Consider the following 21,648-nt stretch of genomic DNA (forward strand, 5'->3'; position numbering starts at 1 on the left):
GATAATACCTCCTTAAGCAGAATGCGGAGATGTTCCAACTTAAATTTAAATGCAATCACATCAGGTTCAGCTTGTTGAGAAATGTTCCCTGAATCAGTAATTTCTCCCTCAGACAAAACCTCCCTGGCCCCATCAGACTGGGTTAGGGGCCCTTCAGAAATATTATTATCAGCGTCGTCATGCTCTTCAGTATCTAAAACAGAGCAGTCGCGCTTACGCTGATAAGTGTTCATTTTGGCTAAAATGTTTTTGACAGAATTATCCATTACAGCCGTTAATTGTTGCATAGTAAGGAGTATTGGCGCGCTAGATGTACTAGGGGCCTCCTGAGTGGGCAAGACTCGTGTAGACGAAGGAGGGAATGATGCAGTACCATGCTTACTCCCCTCACTTGAGGAATCATCTTGGGCATCATTGTCATTGTCACATAAATCGCATTTATTTAAATGAATAGGAATTCTGGCTTCCCCACATTCAGAACACAGTCTATCTGGTAGTTCAGACATGTTAAACAGGCATAAACTTGATAACAAAGTACAAAAAACGTTTTAAAATAAAACCGTTACTGTCACTTTAAATTTTAAACTGAACACACTTTATTACTGCAATTGCGAAAAAACATGAAGGAATTGTTCAAAATTCACCAAATTTTCACCACAGTGTCTTAAAGCCTTAAAAGTATTGCACACCAAATTTGGAAGCTTTAACCCTTAAAATAACGGAACCGGAGCCGTTTTGAACTTTAACCCCTTTACAGTCCCTGGTATCTGCTTTGCTGAGACCCAACCAAGCCCCAAGGGGAATACGATACCAAATGACGCCTTCAGAAAGTCTTTTCTAAGTATCAGAGCTCCTCTCACATGCGACTGCATGCCATGCCTCTCAAAAACAAGTGCGCAACACCGGCGCGAAAATGAGGCTCTGCCTATGCTTTTTGAAAGCCCCTAAAGAATAAGGTGTCTAAAACAGTGCCTGCCGATATTATTATATCAAAATACCCAGATAAAATGATTCCTCAAGGCTAAATATGTGTTAATAATCAATCGATTTAGCCCAGAAAAAGTCTACAGTCTTAATAAGCCCTTTTTGAAGCCCTTATTTACGATCGTAATAAACATGGCTTACCGGATCCCATAGGGAAAATGACAGCTTCCAGCATTACATCGTCTTGTTAGAATGTGTCATACCTCAAGCAGCAAGAGACTGCTCACTGTTCCCCCAACTGAAGTTAATTGCTCTCAACAGTCCTGTGTGGAACAGCCATGGATTTTAGTGACGGTTGCTAAAATCATTTTCCTCATACAAACAGAAATCTTCATCTCTTTTCTGTTTCTGAGTAAATAGTACATACCAGCACTATTTCAAAATAACAAACTCTTGATTGAATAATAAAAACTACAGTTAAACACTAAAAAACTCTAAGCCATCTCCGTGGAGATGTTGCCTGTACAACGGCAAAGAGAATGACTGGGGTAGGCGGAGCCTAGGAGGGATCATGTGACCGGCTTTGCTGGGCTCTTTGCCATTTCCTGTTGGGGAGGGGAATGTCCCACAAGTAAGGATGACGCCGTGGACCGGACACACCTATGTTGGAGAAAGTCTGCTCACTGTTTCCCCCAACTGAAGTTAATTCATCTCAACAGTCCCGTGTGGAAACAGCCATCGATTTTAGTAACGGTTGCTAAAATCATTTTCCTCTTACAAACAGAAATCTTCATCTCCTTTCTGTTTCAGAGTAAATAGTACATACCAGCACTATTTTAAAATAACAAACTCTTGATTGAAGAATAAAAACTACATTTAAACACCAAAAAACTCTTAGCCATCTCCGTGGAGATGTTGCCTGTGCAACGACAAAGAGAATGACTGGGGAAGGCGGAGCCTAGGAGGGATCATGTGACCAGCTTTGCTGGGCTCTTTGCCATTTCCTGTTGGGGAAGAGAATATCCCACAAGTAAGGATGACGCCGTGGACCGGACACACCTATGTTGGAGAAAACTTGTTTTCTTGTTTATATGTGGCTTTTGTTTTGCGAATTACCTTAATAAAAATAAATAAATCTTTTTTTTTTTTTTTAAATCAAAGACCTTGAAACAGTAGGTCATGTCGAAAAGAAAAGACCATGGTGAACGAAGTTCTGCAGGGTCTGGCTGGCGCAATCAGAATTACTGAAACATGCTATATTCTGAGCATGCTCTTGTCTGAGCTAAGTTTTCTGAAAACCAAGATCATCAGGTCTGTCTCTGGAGACCCCAATTATTTACCATCTAGTTGAAAACTACTTGATGGTGAGATCAATCCTGTGAAAGGGATTGCCAGTGCTTCTTCCAGTGAAGTTGTCAGGGTTTCTCCCTGACTTCAATATTTATTTGCTGCTTTTTATCTTGGCTGTCATTTTGACTCACCTCTCTTTTCTCCTCACCTGTAGCAGTGCATAACACTGCTCACTACTCCCAGGCTCCCTCTGGAGAATATCAGAGAGAGACAGGTTGCAGTCCCAGAATGATGATGTCATCAATTCCTATTTAACTGCCTCAGTCATGTTTGCCATTGCCCCTGCGTTGTCTCTGATCTCTCTGTGAGTAACCTGGCTTGTTTATCGTCATTGTTGATTAATGAGAAATATAAATTATTTTTTCTAACCAAGTCTGCGAAGAAAATAACAGTAGATTGTTGGTAAGAGATACAGCTGAAGGAAAAAAAATGTAGCCTTAACTAATATATCATCCAGGTATGATTTAAATAGATGGGTTCTATTTACAGATAAGAGAATTCCTAGAACTTCGGTAAGAATTCTGGAAACGGTAGATAGACCAAACAGAAGAGCCACAAACTGAAAAAGTTTGACCTGAAAGGCAAATGTTAGGAAACTGGAGAATGTCTAGGAATAGGAAGGTAGTGTCAGGGTTTCACCCTGCTTTCATTTTGTTGTTTGCTGCTGGCTGACTCACCTGTCTCTCTCTTCGCCTGCCGTAGAGTGTGTAATGCTGCTCACTACACCTAGGCGCCCTCTTATGGTCAAACTAGAGATCATCAGTAAGAAACAGGTTGCATTCCCAGAATTATGATGTCGTCACTTACTATTTAAAGTGCCTCAGTTAAGTATGCCTTTGCCCTTCTGGTTCCTGATCACTGGCTTGCTCCTGACCCCGGGTCGTCTGACTACTCGCTTTGGCTCCTGAACCTGCTTGTCTCACTACCAACTCTGGCTTGTCGTTTGACTTTTGGATTCTTTATTTTTTTTAATAAAGGTGTGATTAATTTAGTATTTCACGTCTCTGTCTGATTCCTGGTACCTGACAGGTAGGCAACCTTCTAATTAAATGTGGACATAAATTGACCCTATTGAATAAGGGGTGAAATAATCTATATTATTTTAAAAATAAGAATTCTGAGAAACTTGTTTAAGGTCTATAATTCCAGAACAGGCATGAAAGTTCCCTCTTTCTTGGGAACAATGAAAAGGAAGGGGGGAAAAACAAAGACCGAGAACTGACTGAAAAAAAGCCATTGCTTTCACAAGGTATTTTAGAAAATGAAACAAAAAGACACCTGCCTTGAATAGGGCATAATTTTAAACTTATTTCGAAATCCTGGGGAAATATGTTTAGAGATCCTGGACAGATGGCAACCAAACCTTCTGAGAAAGGTCTAAACTGCTCTGTACCAGAAACTAATCTGGATTTGTGTCATACCTTCATGCTGATTTGAAAGCAGAAGAATTTTTTTTAGATTGCCTGCCCTTGTTCCAACTGGTATTGAATTTACAGGGAGGTCTGGAAGATACAGGTCATTGTAAGGAGGCGGAAGATTTGGGTTCCCTAGATTGACAAAAGGAACAAAAAATGACAATTTGCAATACATTTCCCTTAGACATGATGTTCTGAGGGAGAAATCTCCTTTTCCACAATGGAATAATAAGCTATCCTTAAACCAAAAATCCTTCTCATCAGCACTGTTAAAACATAATTCGAAGCATAAATTCAAAATTATGCTAATAAAGGCAACACAAATAAGTGCATTATATGACTTTAGAATATCCTAACATTTTAGGCCACAACACGCCATAACTGGCTATGCTTATGAAACCTGCTAGCTACATGGAAGCTCCTGCTGAGCTCTGGCAATAATCAAGGCAGCAGAAACCTAGCTCATACAAAGCTCACGCCCTTTCTATAGATAAGAAGCCATATAAGTGCCTTTTATGCTGCAATCTTGTTGCTAATCTAGTGCTTGCAGACATAGCACTTATATCAGCCGGTTATTTCACCTTACAATTCTGTATAGAGAGAGACTTTTACTATAGGTTTTATTGTACCCATGCCTTAATCACCAGAAGTGTCCTCTGCAAAGTTATATATATACCCGCATACTGAGCATTGTTATCAACATGACTAATATCTGACTCATAGGGGCCGACCCTTTCATAGGGGTTGAGTATCTCTCAACTTGATGTTTACTTTAAACTCAAGACCTGTTCCACAAGGTTTTTTTTTAGTTCATGGCACTATGTATGAGATAGGGAATACATCCTGACTATTTCAATATTTCGCATATTGGTTTTTGATTTATCTGTTTGTTTTGATGTTGAACTATTTGTGAATTCTTGGTATAACCTATTTTATTGCATTATATGTGCTAACTATGACTTTCCAATTGTTATTGTTTAATGTGATCCATCTGTCCATTTCCTACATACCTAAGTATACTGACCATCTCCGATCAAATGGTTGATACTACAAAACCTAATCCCATAGCTCCTACATTGACCATTATTTCACCTTAATAAATATATATGCTCCTAACTCTAAGCAAACATCCTTCTTCAATCCTGCCGAGAACAAAATTCATAAATTAATCATGTCACCTCTCAAGCACCCATTTTCTAGAGTAAATAGACCCAATTTGGCTATTTTTCATTCATAACTTAAATTCTCAACTGCACTTTTTATGAATTGCTCTTCAAAATCGCAGTCCATAATTAAGGTAAATTCTTAGCAGGGATTTAAATAGGGGCAGAATGAGGTTCTCTCTTTTTGGCTCCATTCCCAATCTTATACATTTTCTTATTTTGCCTTAGAACCTTCAGTATGACACTGAGTACTACATTATTTTGGATCTACAGGAACACCTGCATCCTCTTCCATCTCTGTTTTGTTATGCTTTTCCAAATTTAAGTATAGGTAGCATGCTTATTTTTGTCTCCAAAATGTAAAACCATACATTTATCAGTATTACGTTTAAATTTGAAAATTCCCAGCAAATTCCCTTAGAACATGCTCCGACAAAATCACCTTTTAACAATTTAGTATCATCTACAAAAATAAAAGATGTTGTAATCTAATAATCATCAGCAGATCAATATCTGAGAAACCTTAAAGGGAGAGTCTACACCAGAATTTGTATTGTTTAAAAAGATAGATAATTCCTTTATTACCCATATCCCAGTTTTGCATAACAAACACAGTTATATTATTACAAAGTGATTACCTTGAATCTAAGCCTCTGCAGACTGCCCCCCTTATTTCAGTTCTTTTGACAGACTACAGAATTGCATTTTAGCCAATCAGTGCTGACTCTTAGGTAACTCCATGGGTGTGAGCATTTTATCTATATGGCACACATGAACTAATGCCCTCTAGTTGTGAACAAATGTGAAAATGCATTCAGATAAGAGGTGGCCTTCAAGGGCTAAGAAATTAGAATATGAGCCTACCTAGGTTTAGCTTTTAACTAAGAATACAAAGAGAACAAAGCAAAATTGATGATAAAAGTAAATTGGAAAGTTGTTTAACATTACATGCCTTATCTGAAACATGAAAGTTAATTTTTGACTAGACTGTCCCTTTAAGAGTCATATATAATGTTATGGCTATTAAAACACAGAAATAAAAACATAAATTATGCTCACCAGATAATTTCATTTCCTTCTGTATAAGGAGTCTCCACGGCTTCATTCCTTACTGTTGGGAAATACTGAACCTGGCCACCAGTAGGAGGCAAAGACAGCCCAGCCAAAGGCTTAAATACCTCTCCCACTTCCCACATCCCCCAGTCATTCTGCCGAGGGAACAAGGAACATTAGGAGAAATATCAGGGTATAAAAAGGTGCCAGAAGAAAAATATAATTTAGGGGGGGGGCGCCCATCGGAGAACACGGGCGGGGGCCGTGGACTCTCCTTATACAGAAGGAAATGAAATTATCTGGTAAGCATAATTTATGTTTTCCTTCTTAATATTAGGAGAGTCCATGGCTTCATTCCTTACTTTTGGGAAACTTATACTCAAGCTCTAGAGGACACTGAATGATAACGGGAGGGACAAAAAGAGGCAGACCCTAATCTGAGGGCAACACAGCCTGCAAAACCTGTCTCCCAAAGGCTGTTTCAGCTGAAGCAAAAACATCAAACTTGTAAAATTTAGAAAAAGTAAGTAAGGAGGACCAGGTAGCCACCTTACAAATCTGATCCATAGAGGCCTTGTTCTTAAAAGCCCAAGAGGAAGCCACTGCTCTAGTAGAATGAGCCTCTTTTTTGGTTTTGAAGACAGACTTGAGAGGAGAAATCTGCCCTTGGGTGGTTGAGATTTGAAACCTATCTTGTATCCCTGAGCTATGACCTCCAGGACCCATAGATCCCTAAACTCAAGGCTCCCTCCAGACAGAGGATCAGGCATGCTACGGGAAGCTACATGTGATGAGGGAGATGACTGATGGGTATGCACCTCACGGGACAGCGAGTCCTCAGAGGTCCTCAGAGGTGGACGGCTCAGTGGTAATAAAAGGGGTTAACCATCTTAGACATAATAACCTTGTTGATGCATATGGAACATAGTTGAGAGGGCGGGCATACTAAGGCCTCCTCACAATACAGACAGGTATTACTATTAGGAATAGAGGGAGTTCCCTCAAGAATATCAGAATCCTCCATAGCTTGCGCTGACACTAGGACACAGAATAAAACAATCTTTTTATTTCTCACAAAAACGGCACCTTTATATTCCCAATGGCTGGGGCACTCATCACCTCCTAGACCCAGGCAAACAGAGAAACAAAAATCTTCTCCGAAAGCTAGCTTGGTCAGGAAAGAGAAAACGAAAGTGTGACCACTCCTGGTCACGTGGTGCACAAGGCAGGACCGCCCCTGCTATGAGAAAAAGCGCGCCAAGCTACAAGCATTCAAAGTGAAAGTAAAAACCTGCGCATAAAATCAAAGCATCGCATTTGATTAATCCCCACTGTTCAATAACCTCCCTCGAGAGATATTAACCCAAAGATTCTATTAAGATAAAAGGAGTCACACTGTGACCCTGTCCTCAGCGTTTTCAACACATGCAAAAATGTAAACGATCTAACCAGAATCCATGCTGTGGAACAGAAACACGGCCTCTCAAGTGTGACAGTCTTGTAACATCGCTCCTGTCATGGACTTGAGTGAAGAAAAAGCAGGCAGTAAAACTCGTCAACACTGATTGCTTAAGGAGCTGTTAGCAGGCAGTCTGGATGGGTTTGCAGAAAGACTCTCCATGCATCTCCAGACTAACTTTCGTCAATGCTCCCACTGAGAGACTGACAAGACTACTTAAACTCCAGTCCCAATTCGAAGGGTAGATACCCCTCCTGAGGAACAACTCTGACATCTTCTGACACTTCTCTGCCATCCTCCTGTGATGAAAGGAAAAGAATGACTTGGGGATGGAGGAAGTGGGAGAGGTATTTAAGCCTTTGGCTGGGGTGTATTTGCCTCCTCATGTTGGCCAGGTTCAGTATTTCCCAACAGTAAGGAATGAAGCCGTGGACTCTCCTTATATTAAGAAGGAAATATTTTCTAAAAATGCTCACAGTGGCAAGTTATCCTCTGTTGCTCACCTCTCCAGAGGGCTTTTAAGTTGTCACCTTGTTTTCCAACCCACCAGAAAACACCAAAACACTCATTTTTTAGTTGCACTTTTCCTTGGGGCTACAAAAACAAAAATTTTAATAAACAAGAAAATAGTCCATATAGACACACAATGTAACTGCTCATGTGAATTTACCTGGGTATTTATGAAAAATTTAAGTATTCGGATATTCAAATATCCCTGTAAAAGTCCTTATTTGCTTCAATTATTCTTAACCGTTTTGCATAAAGTGATGTTTCGCGTTTACATAAACGTACCAAAAAACAAACGTATACATATCCCATGCAAAGGTATTCGTAAAATATTTCTGAAGTTCTCCGAATAGCGCAGCAAATTAGCCCGACCTCTTTCTCGTAGCTTTAAGGTATACAAGGTACATACACTTGATACATGCCTTTCCCAGTAGGAGAGGGAGAATGGTGCCTGTGTGACCGTGTACCCAACAGTCTATCACATCAGTGAATGGATAAGCTGATTACACCCTAAGAAAAACAGTCAGTCACCTGTAGTTCCAGAGACCCCTACTTATGTAATTTAATTAACTTTACCGCTTTCCTCCAGGTCCCAGCTCTTCATCGCCGCACGGCCCGCTCCTCCCGGATTCCTGTCCGTCCACCAAACATGGATAAACGTATTCTGTGCAGTCGAGGCTTTGGTGACGTCACCGGGCTGGCGACCTGTGCTTGCTTCTTGCGGTTTATTTGCAGAGAGAGGGGACTCTAAGAACTCTGTGTATGCCAACTCCAGCAGCTCAGTGTAGATCCCAGTAGATCCCAGTGCTAACAGCGCAAACAGCGCTCGGCTCAAACAGGTGCTGCTTGCTCCATGTAACACTCCTAAGCAACGTAGTGTAATTGGCAAATAGGTTTATTCCGGCTGGCAGTTCGGCAGTGATTACTGGCAAAAAGAGTACAAGCGAAAAGAGAAAAAGCGCCAGTAATAGATAAAATAAAAACAACTTTTATTTAAGTTTAAACAATTAAAAAAATGGAGGGACAATACTCCTTTAAAACAACTAATAGATTAACGCTTTTCGGCTGGGAGCCGTACTCATAGTCCCTCCATGTTTTAATTGTTTAAACTTAAATAAAAGTCAAGTTTTATGGCTCTTGCTGAAATACTAAGGCAGTCGGCGATTGAGCCCGAGCAAAACCCTTAGCCTTAACAGGTGACCACTGCACCTTGCCTGGCATCTTAAACTGCGGGAGCCCCCAAAAACGGCTTCCCCACCGGCAGGCTACCGACTACCGAAAAGAGCCGCGCTTAGGAGCGGCAGAAGACATAGGACGATAGTGGTGCCCTCGCGGCCCTCTGGCCTTACCTACTCTGCCGCATCAGAAGCTACACAGGCGAACCGGACTGTATCACAGCGGTAAGGTGGAAAGGAGCGTCGCACACACTGACCCTTGGCGCGCCCGCCATTTTGCCCCCAATCAGTCGACGCAGCTGCAATCTTTCCCCTATCTGAGCACACTGGAATACAGCACATAACTAAGGTGCATCTTGGAAGGGGACATTGAAGACACTTTAGCATTAACATAGAGCCTGTGGGTCAGGAGAGGAGGGTCACATAATAGTGCCGCTGGGGACATTTTTTTTTCTAACTTATTCCCAGGGACAGGCTGACTGAGGCGCGCCACCGTAGTACAAAGTGGCAGGAACACCAATACTCATAAGGTTCTCCTCATAACTATCAGCGCTCCAGCCACTCTCCTGGGGTATACACCAGGCCTAACCTCCAGCTTTCAGTGAGGTCCCTTATATAGACATTAAAGCCTAACGCTCTCAGTCACACGGTCCTACACCATATTCCCTCCATCACTGTTATAACTACAACAGCAAAGCACAGGACTGAGCCGCTGTACCCCCCCCCCCCAGGCTGACACTTATTTCTACAGCTATTGACCCCCCCTGAAAAATCTGAAACACTGGAAAACTACAGCTTCATTGCTAAGACGTTTTTGAAGCACACTTACTGAATACTGTTGTGGGGTGAAGCGACCACTAGGCTGCCTGCGCTTTCAGAACAGGGACCTGTTTCCACGTGGTCTAGGCCTCAGACCTCCCTAAGGCTGCAGAGAATCACAGTAACCAGAGCCAGCAAGAAACCAATATTAACCCTATACGCTACAACTGTCAGCGGACCTAACAGATGACCACCACCCCATCAGGGGGAAGATTGCTGCCCTTGCACTCCACACAAGGAACTTTGTCACTAACTTCTCTAACACAAGAGGAAAAAGAACTTGCAATCAAAGGGCATAGTGTTGCTTGGCGAGTAAGAGAGACAGAGTTTTTCCTGCACGTCCTGTCCAAACATAGCAAACCAGATATATTGCAATATTCTCTGCTGCTGCAGTGGCAGCTGCGTATCCTAACGCAAAACACTCTCTATGACCACGTATAGAAAGAAGGTAAAGAATATCATCCCTTATGAAAGTCGACAAATATTTCAAGGTATCAGCATCACAGGCTATACCCATCATGTCTGGTAGGCAAAAAGCAGCAGACAAGACTAAGAAGCATGTTGCAGAAATCCACCAGGATCCTCCCTCCCCCATCCAAAGGGACTTTAATTCTGACCCACCTCCTGACCTACTCCAAGACCTCAAGGCCTTTTTTCTGCCTAAGATGGAAACACTGCAGGCAGGAATGGACACCCTCACCACGGAGATCCGACAATATGCCAATAGACTACAACATGCAGAGCAAAGGATATCTGATGTGGAGGACTCTCAACAAACATCCACTCTGGCCATACAACGCCTAGAACGTCACAACTCCACATTGCAAGACAAGTTAGACGATCTCGAAAATAGATCCCGCCGCAACAACCTGAGGATTGTGGGGGTCCCCGAGTCAATTAAAAATAAAGACTTACTTGAATTCACAGCTTATACCTTGCCTAAATTATTGAAAATGGACCAGGAGACTATGCCGCTTGATATCGAAAGGGCACACAGAATAGGCCCAGAATCCCTGCCATCCAAGCCTAACCAGAGACCACGACAGGTCATCTTCAAACTGCTCAGATACCAAGAGAAACTGACACTCCTAAAGGCATATCGATCTAAACCTGACCTTCTCTACGAAGGCCACAAACTCCTCATCTTTCAAGACTTCTCTGCTGAGGTGGCTAGAAAGCGGAAAGAGTTCGCACCCCTCTGTTCCAAGCTACACTCCATGGGACGGCAAGCCTCACTGTTATACCCGGCCAAGCTGAGGCTGATGACACCTGGAGGCCCCAAGTTCTTCTTGAACCCACAACAACTACAAGAATTCCTGGATGCTGAAACCCGTAATGGCGAGGGTTGAAAGAACATTCTGCATACATCCACTCTCTGGCCTCACTTAGTTTGAGGAATGGATGACCTATACCAAAGACTCCTATTACCACCTAACCCAAGGACTAAGTATTTGCCCTTGTCTGTATATGTCTATGTTCATCTTTTTGCATTTCTTTTGTCTCGCATAATAACTCTGACAATGTGTATATCTAAACCTGCTGAGGGTTTACTGCTCAGCTTCTTACTTCTTTTCTTACCTCGTATGTTTTCCCCCTCCTCCCCAACCCTGACCCCGGCCTCTGTGTGTTCTCCTCACCCCCTTTCAGTCTCTATGCTGATTAGTCCCCTACCTCTTTTCCTTCCTTTTGTGTCTTTCCCTCCCCCCCCTACCCTGACCTTGGCCCTTATATGTCTCTCTCACTCCCTTTCATTCTCTTTATGTCTTGAAAACCAGGATGTCAATCTTTTACTTACATGCATGTCTTTTTCCTCAGGCTGTGGGGGGAGCACCCGGATTCCGTTCTGCTTGATACCCGCAGATGCTTCAGACCGTAAGTTGCTAAAGCTCCAGACACACCTCTCTGAACACAACCCTCTTATCTCTCAATTCCCTAACAGTTCTACTACACAACCCACTACTAAATATAGACTCAAGCAGGGACACAATACACCTATAACTTGCACGTCTGTTATACGTCACCTATCAAGTACATCTTCCCCTCCCCAACAGTATGGCGCGTCCCCTTAAAATTGTATCTTGGAATGTGGGGGGGATTACCTCCCCAGCCAAGCGTAGCATCATTCTGCAACACCTGGGGCGACTTCAAACTGACATTGCTCTCCTACAGGAGACACGACTCACAGGGGCGGAACATGAGAAACTAAAAAGCAGATGGGTTGATCGAGTCTATTACACCCCTACAGAAGGACGTAAGAGAGGAGTTGCTATACTCGTTAGAAAAGGAATATCAGTACAAATCACCCCTACCACCATAGATCCTAGAGGCAGGTATATCATAGCAAGTCTACAGATAGATAATCGCACATACACCATATGTAACATCTATGGCCCAAACCAACTCAGACCATCGTTCTGGCGCTCCATTCAGACCCACTTGGCTGCTCTCGCCGACTCTCCCATCCTAATGGGTGGAGACTTCAACCTGGCTCAGGAACTGCCACTAGACCGCAGAACTGACACACACACTAAGAGACAGGAAAAGACTATAGCTAAGACACGGAAAAAAGAAACAGATACCATAGCAACCTTTAAAAACTCACTAGACCTCATAGACGTGTGGCGCTCTCGCAATCCAACCAGGAGAGACTTCACGTGTGCCTCTAAAACACACAGCACTCTCTCGCGCATTGATTACTTCCTGTGTTCGGGCCAGCTACATACACAAATCCCACAGACAGACATTTCAGACATTATAATCTCAGACCATGCGCCCATATGGCTACTACTTGGTCCTAAACCCAACTCTCCTACCCAAAAGTCCTGGAGATTCCCTACTTACCTATACCACAACATTGAGTTCAGTAAACACCTAAAAACTCAATGGAAGGAGTACTATACCTTTAACGCCCAACACCTCCTTACCCCAGGGATTTTTTGGGGAGCATCAAAGGCAGTCATGAGGGGACAGATCACCAGCTTTACTGCCCACTACAATGCAAAACGGAAAAAGGTAGAAACTGTCACTACGGCAGAAGTCACAGCTGCTTACAATCAATACCTAGCTCATCCCTCCCCCCAATGCAGAAACATATTTTACGAGAAAAAGAGACTTAGGGAGGATGCCCTGGCTCAGCAGGATCATTTGTTTCAGACACATAGAAAGGGCCGGTTCTATAGGTTTGGAGATAAAACTGGAAAGCTACTGGCTAACGTAGTGAAACTGGCCAACCCCAAATCCATAATCCCCTCAATCCAAGCGCAGGGGGTGACACACTCAGACACTAAATCCATAATGTCAGAATTCTTAAACTTCTACTCTGCACTTTACACCGCACAGCCATGCACACAGCATGACAAGGAGGAATTCTGGAAGCAGATTTCTCCTCCCTCTCTTAGCTCAGACAACCTAGACCTCCTCAACGCCCCGATCCATGCGTCCGAGGTATTGAAAGCCATAAAATCAGCTAAGCTGGGCAAGACCCCGGGGCCCGACAAAATACCCATTGAATACTATAAGTTATTACAAGCAGAACTTAGCCCACTCCTGGCCCAAACATTTACAGCCTATCTGAAGGGCACAGCTACCCCCCCAATTGACTTCGCAGACGCACTTATGTGTTTAATCCTCAAGCCAGGACGAGATCCGACATCCCCTGCCTCCTACAGACCAATAGCGCTCTTGAACAGCGAATACAAACTTTTTACGGCCATACTTGCAAATAGGTTAGCTGCTGTATTAGGGTCAGTCATCCATAAAGATCAGACAGGATTCATGAAACACCGCACCTCAGTCACCAACATACGTAAGACCCTGTCGGTGATAGAGTACTACTGGCAAAGAAAAGACTGTAACAACACTGAATCTGTCGCACTCCCAGAGGCCTGCCTTCTCTCTGTCGACGCGGAAAAGGCGTTCGACAGAGTAGAGTGGGATCACCTCTTGACTACCCTGGGAAAATTCGGTATAGTTGGGGACTTTCAAAGACTCATACAAACGTTATACCACAGCCCCCGCTCTTCAGTGATAGTAAATGGAGAGGTGTCCCAGCCTTTTCTTCTCGGAAGAGGTACTAGGCAGGGATGCCCTCTATCGCCCCTGCTATTCAACCTGGCTATAGAACCCCTAGCTATATATATTAGAAATAAGCTTCCGGCATTACAAGTGGGGTCTCATTCAATGCACCTCTCACTGTATGCCGATGACCTACTTTTATATGTAACCAAGCCCTATGATAACATACCCAAGCTCATCTCCATATTTCAACAATTCGGCACCATTTCAGGTTACAAAGTAAACCTGGACAAATCGGAAATGACATACCTAACAGACTCCCCCCCACACCCATACAAACTACACTCAAAATCACGGATGGCTCCTTCAAGTACCTGGGCATCCTCCTACATGTTAACCCGCATTCAATATACAAACTAAACATCCCCCCAGTGATCAAGCAAGTTTGCTCGCTATTGGCGAGCTGGTCTAAATTACCCATACCCTTGTCAGGGCGAGTGAGTTTACTTAAAATGTTGGCAATGCCCAAATTATTATACCCATTGCAGATGCTTCCCCTCCTATTGACACAGAAGGACCTGAAGAGCATATCTAGTGCTTTCAGTAACTTTGCGTGGAATTCAAAGAAACATAGAATCAGCAGAACAAAGCTAGCACTACCTACTGACAAGGGTGGTCTAAAGCTCCCAAACGTTGAATGGTACAACTGGGCGACGCTGACAAAATTAGTCTTTGATTGGTTAGCACGAACCTCAGTATTTAATGATGAAACCCTCGAAAAATCCCTTGTCTACCCTCTTCACTTAGCCTTCCTCTCACATGCTCCTATTCACACTCTTTCTGCCCAAATCAAAAATAGCATTCTCTTCAGGGATCCATTACGTGCCTGGGCAAAATTATGCAAGTGGTGGAAGCTCTCCACTGCAACCACTAAGCATCTTCCACTGAGGGGCAACCCTAACTTCCTCCCAGGCATGACTACGCGAATATTCGCCCAGTGGGAGGAGAAGGGACTAGGTGCAATCTCACAGCTGATAAACCCACTCACTAATACAATATTTCCTTTGGCACAACTACGAGATAAATTTGACCTCCCCAGACACAGTACATTTGCATACCTCCAAGCCGCTCACTACACACGTAAGCTCCTCACTGAAGGTCTAGACGTCACAACGAGATCCCCAATAGACTCCATTTGCTCTCTGACTAAGCAGGGATCACACTCTATTTCCTACATTTATAGCTTAATTATTGAAAGCAAATCTACTGAGATCATGCAACAGCTGAGTTCCAAATGGTCCTGCTGCACGGGCCTCGACATTAGTGAAGACATTATATCAAACAGCTTTAAGCTGCTTACTACTAGCACATTAGCAATGCGATATAGAGAGATGCACCTTAAATTCATTCACTTCAGCTACATTACCCCCACCTTAGAGCCAAATGGGTTCCGGGCGCGGTAGATTCATGTCCTAAATGCTCCTTACCTGATCCGGATATCGTACATCTGTTCTGGGGCTGCCCTAAAATAACTCAATACTGGAATAAGATACAATTCTGGTTGAACAGGATACATAGCGAGACATCAGTCTTAACAATTCATGATGTCTTCTTTCTCAGGGGACACACACGGAGCGTCCCACAGGACCGCTTCATAAACACCGCCATCCTAATAGCTAGGAAACTAATCCTACGACACTGGGTTTCTAGTAAACCGCCACATATCACACATTTTACTAGCCACTTGCATACACAGCTCTTAATTGAGCAGGCGGACGTTAAGGGAGACCTAGAGAGGAGAATTAAGACCTTTTACAGGAAATGGGAACCCTACCTAATGACCTTACCCGACAGCATCTATACACAGATAATATCACCTTTTGCCAACAGTACATTCATGATGACAGAGAGACTGAGAAGTCAGGACATATAGGAAGGCTAAATACTTCTTAAAAACACTAACCCCCCTCTCCCTCCCCCCCCCCTCCCCCTCTCCTCTTCATTCTTTCCTCTCCCCTGCTTCTTCTTTCCTTCTCTTACTCCCTTTACTTTTCCGACTATCCTTACTTCTCCCATGAGACCCTGAAGCGCTGGAGCTAATCTGTGTAGGAAACCGCGACATAACGGGCGGGACGGTCCGGGTGCCTCCTCCCCAGCAAAAACCCAGCGGTCTTGGGGTTTTCGCCTCCTCTCACGGAACACAAAGCTGAATCCTACTGCCCTAATGGAGGGCTTTGTTGTTGTTGATGTTTTGACTATTTACGTTATCTGGAAGTGTTTTGTCCCCTCTCCTCCCCGGAGACCACTTATATTAACACTAACCTTCCCGGGAACCTACTTAACTTGTACCGGCTATAGGATGTAAATATAAATCTCCTCATATATCTTAAGCTGTTATTATGTTAATTGGATTGCCGCCTCGCCAGGGGTACTGCTTTTCCATATGATGCCACCCGATCCAGGTTTTGTTATTTACATGGGAAACTTTGCTGTTGTTATTGTTGTTTTGTTGGTTTCCCCATCCCCCTCCCCCTCCCCCTCCCCTTCCCCCTTTCCCCTTCCAATAGGCTTAACCCCTCTCCCCATCCCTTGCCTTTCCTTTCCCCTCTCCCTGTTGACCCTCCCCCTTTCCCACCTCCCTCCCCATCCTGCCCCCCCCCCTCCCCCCCCCCTTTTTCCTTTCTCCCCGGTTTTAGGCAAAAATTTAAAATGCCAGGTTGGGTGACAAGTGCTTCAAGACTGTTTCAGACCAATACATAGACCATGAAGTAAAGTGTCTGCTATGATGCCATTTTTGTGAATAATTGAGTTTCGCCTCTTCATGTATTTCACTATCACTTGTTGTATTGCGCCCCCTGGGGTTTTTTCACTAAATAAAGAAATTAAAAAAAAAAAAGTCAAGTTTTATTTTATCTATTACTGGCGCTTTTTCTCTTTTCGCTTGGCTACAAAAACTATGACACACATTTTAAGTTCTGCCATTTCCCAGGGCCGCAAAAAAGTAGAGCAGATGCATGTGGCCCATGGGCACCGGTTGGCCATCCCTGCTCTAGGAAAAAGATAGTTAGAAATATTAAAAAAATAACTCTGTCTAATACTGATCCCTGAGGGTCCCCACTTAATACTCTTATCCATTTTGAGCATAATCCATTTACTAAAACTAAATATTCTGTGTATTTCAACCCAGTATTCTCTCCAGGACCTTTTTAATGGGCACGATGCCCGGCCTAAATTTAAGCCAATATTAAGTTAAAGTTAGCCAATATTAAAAAATTTAATTGCACAAATTATCATCATATAAATTCATGTTAATTTATGCAATTAATGCAAGTTTGTAAAATAGAAAAAAAAATAATATTACAAAAGTATATTTTATATATAAAAATCAGCTAAGAAGAAATAGCCATTTGATCTTTTTGCTTCAGATTCTGTTGCCAGATGGCAAGTATTTATATAAACTATTGGCCAAAATTATGTGGACACATGAACATTACACATATGTAAGCTTGTTGGACATCCCATTCCAAAACCATGAACATTAATATGGAGTTTCACCCTCCCCTTGCAGCTATTACAGCTGCCACTCTTCTGGAAAGGCTTTACAAAAAGGTTTTGGATTTTGTCTGTGTGAAAATGCGTCCGTTCCGCCAAAATAGCATTTGTGTTTCAGGTACTGACGTTGGACAAGAAGGTCTTGCTCACAATTGGTGCAACAATTTTTACCAAAGTTGTTCAAGGGGGCTGAGGTCAAGGCTCTGTGCAGTTCACTCAAATTCCTCTGCTCCAAACACATGCAACAATGTCTTCATGGACCTTGCTTTGTAGACAGTTGCACAGTCATGCTGAAACAGGAAAGGGCCTTCCAGGAACTGTTGGCACAAAGTTGGAAACACCCAAATGTCTAAAATGTCTGTATCCTGTAGCATTAATATGACCCTTCATTGGAAATAAGGGGCCTAACCCAAACCCTGAAAAACAGCTCCAGACCATTATCCCTCCTTCACCAAACTTTAAAATAGGCCCTATGCATTGTGGTGGGTAGCGTTCTAGCATCCACCACACCCAGATTCTTCCATCAGACCTGATAGTAAAATGTGATTCAACACTCCGAAGAAAACATTTTCAGTGTCCCAGAATCCAGTGCTTTACATTACTCTAGTCAATGCTTGGCATTGTGCATGTTGATATGAGGCTTGTGTACAGTTGCGTGGTCATGGAAACCCATTTCATTAAACTCCTGACGCACAGCTCTTAAGCTGATGTTGCTCCCAGACACAATTTAAAACTCTGTAGCGAGTATTGCAAAAGTTGATTTACTTGAATTTTTAACTTGCCACAGCACTTGGTGGCCCCGCTCTGTGAGTTTACATGGTCTACCTTTTAATGGCTGGGCTGTTGTTGCTCCTAGACACTTAACAATAATAGTACTTACAGTTGACAGGGGCAAATCTTTTATGGCAGAAATGTCACAAACTGACTTGTGGCAAAAGATGGTATCCTATAACAGTGCCACCTTTAAAGTCACTGAGCTGTTCAGTTTGACTCATAGTTTTTCTATGAATATTGTTTGGTAATTTTATGGATTTTATGCACCTGTTAGCTATGGATGTGGCTGAAACAACTGTAGTCAATAGTTAGTAGGGGTGTCCACATACTTATGACCATATAGTGTGTGTATGTATATTTATATATACATACACACATACTACTAATCAGTAAGTACAACATTACTCGAATATTGAAATTATTATTACATAAAAAACTGCCACAACTAAGCTCTGCAAAGCTTAAGTGTGAAATGGTTCAATGTAATGCATTGTCAAGATGAAAGAGAAATATAACACAGCTCTACTTAAGAAAGCTTTTTTTCAGTGTTAGACAACTTCATTTTACAGTATTAAGCTTCCCCTCCACATGTTCTGTTTCATAAAACTGTCTTAAACTTACATTGTAGCCTACATTTTTCAAGAGTCCCATTCTACTGAAATATATTAATGTCATAAAAATTGCAAGTGAAACAATTTATGGGGTACAGGAAACAACAGATGCTTCATAGGCCCTCTCGCTTTTCCTCTTACGTGCCTGGCAAACTGAATAAGCAGAGAATAGAGCCTCCAGCTGGCAATGCAGAGCAAAACGGCACATGTACCTAGATGGTTATAGGATATTCAGCACAGCAAGAAACCAGCCCACCAGTGAGATAACTACCACAAATAATCAGCTGATTTGCTAACAGAAACAATGGGCACTGGTGGTTCAACAATTTAAATGTGAAACAAAAGAATCACAATTAATTTAGAGTCAAGTTATAAAATTGTTTTGTTGGTTTTATTAATACTGGATCTATATAGTTTATTACACTGGCCAATTCAAACAATATGATCGGCAAACTATTTTCCCTTGATTATTTCTTACGTATATAAAGTATGAATGTATATAATTGACTTGATTTTTGGTGCTGTATGATAAGTTATTGCAGTGCCTGACCATATTTGCTAAGGTATTTTCACAGGATTCTTTATTGCTCAAAAAGCATCTGCAAATATATGAATGCTCTTGCTATTGTATATTGCCTTTAGTTGTGCTTTTCAATGGCGTTAAAACTGTGCCACAACAGAGCTCATTGATATAGAATGTTTGGTCCCACTGTCTGCACTCACTATTTCATTATAATGCCTCATTTTTCCAATTTTTCTCAAAAGAGGCAAATGAAGATCATATAAATTGTGCACTGCTGACATCTTGAGCTAAAGAGTATAAAATTGTTAAAAGCATTCTTGCAAGCCTGTTACTATACGGTACTCCAGAAACGTACATGCTCCTGAGCCGATATACCTGCTTTTCAACATAGGTTACCAAAAAAACAATGTCAATCTAACAACAGAGGTACATTGGAAAGATGTTTGTTTTGTATAATGAAAAAACAGGGTTTCATATCCCTCCAATTTCCAATATAAAACACAGAAATTCCTGGATTTAAATTTTTATTTAATGAAAATCTGTACTGATGTTCTTTTGATTTATGCTTTTCTGTTGAGAAATGCTAGGGTGGCGCTAATCAATAGCCAAGTGCTACTCATTGAAACATGCTCATTTAAAGGGACAGTCAACACCAGAATTTTTGTTGTTTAAAAAGATATATAATCCCTTTATTATCCATTCCCCAGTTTTGCATAACCAACACAGTTATAATAATACACTTTTTACCTCTGTAATTACCTTGTATCTATGCCTCTGCAAACTGCCTCCTTATTTCAGTTCTTTTGACAGACCTACATTTTAGCCAATCAGGGCTCACTCCTAGGTAACTTCACGTGCATGAGCTCAATGTTATCTATATGAAACACATAAACTAACACCCTCTAGTGGTAAAAAACTGTCAAAATACATTTAGATTAGAGGTGGCCTTCAAGGTCTAAGAAATTAGCATATGAAACTCCTAGGTTTAGCTTTCAACTAAGAATACCAAGAGAGCAAAGCAAAATTGGTGATAAAAGTAAATTGGAAAGCGGTTTAAAAATTATGTTCCCTATTTGAATCATGAAAGTTTGTTATGGACTTGACTGTCCCTTAAAGGTTGCAGCGCACGCACAGTACATAAGGTTCAGCCTCCCTGCACTGGGCTCAGCAGGGAGGGAGAAAACACTAATTACATTAAAAGGGACTGTCTAGTCAAAATTTAAGGGACACTGTAGTCAGAAATGATATGCAAATAAAATCGTAGTATAGTTTTAAAACTCTTATTTTCTAATGTACTTCATTTATTAAATATGTACCCTTTGGCCAATAATTTACTTTGAAATATTAATCGTTTCCCAACCTACTTGTATGTCAGCCGTTACGGATTACCAATCCGTGCTGACAACTGCAGTTGTAAGATGGCGTTTTTTCTGAACTAATGCGCATGAGCGAGTTACCGCAGCGTCACAGGAAACGTCACCATCTGCAGTAGAATAAGGCAAGTAGAATCTATCAGCAGCAGTCGAGTGAGCTGCGCACATCACGTAAATACATAGCTTACGATCGCTTCCAGAATCGCCCTAGAAAAAACGAGCAAACTATACTTAAAATGAAATCTAGCAGGTACGTTCAGCACTTTTCCGGCCCAGCGTACCTGGTTTTCAATCCGCCGCCCTGGTGGCAGCGGATCCCATAGGAATCAATGGGAGTCTGACCATAGCGAAAGTTCAGGTTCGCTGCTGCCAGACATCCCATTGATTCCTATGGGAAATGTCTACACCTAACACCCTAACATGTACCCCAAGTCTAAACACCCCTAATCTCCCCCCCTACACCGCCGCAACTAAATAAATGTATTACCCCCTAAACCGCCGCTCCCGGAGCCCACCGCCAATATAATAAATCTGTTAACCCCTAAACCGCCGCTCCCAGACCCTGCCGCCACCTACATTATACCTAGTAACCCCTATACTGCCCCCCCCCCTATACCCCCGCTCCCGGAGCCCACCGCAAGCTACATTATACATATTAACCCCTAATCTGTCCCCCCTACACCGTCGCCACCTATAATACATTTATTAACCCCTATCCTGCCCCCCCTACACCGCCGCCACTGTAATAAAATGATTAACCCCTAAACCTAAGTCTAACACTAACCCTAACACCCCCTTAACTTAAATATTAATTAAATACATCTAAATAAATGTAACTCTTATTAACTAAATGAATCCTATTTAAAACTAAATACTTACCTTTAAAATAAACCCTAATATAGCTACAATATAAATAATAATTATATTGTAGCTATC

The 21,648-nt window shown here is 42.2% G+C and overlaps 1 protein-coding gene across 6 annotated transcripts in view; it reads right to left on the minus strand.

Annotated features, from left to right (window-relative positions):
- The window catches only part of TANGO2 (transport and golgi organization 2 homolog), a 542,315-nt gene that overhangs the window by 358,012 nt on the left and 162,655 nt on the right, over positions 1-21,648 (minus strand). Inside the window, exon 1 of one of the 6 annotated variants that reach the window (XM_053701907.1) lies at positions 20,704-20,822. The exons of the other annotated variants lie outside the window; for them this stretch is intronic. The gene's annotated coding sequence lies outside the window, so the exon portion shown is untranslated. Of the gene's footprint in view, positions 1-20,703; positions 20,823-21,648 lie in introns of those variants that run through there. 6 annotated transcript variants of the gene reach the window in all.

The sequence above is a fragment of the Bombina bombina genome, chromosome 2 (assembly GCF_027579735.1).
Source record: "Bombina bombina isolate aBomBom1 chromosome 2, aBomBom1.pri, whole genome shotgun sequence".
In the NCBI taxonomy this organism is placed as follows: Eukaryota; Metazoa; Chordata; class Amphibia; order Anura; family Bombinatoridae; genus Bombina; species Bombina bombina.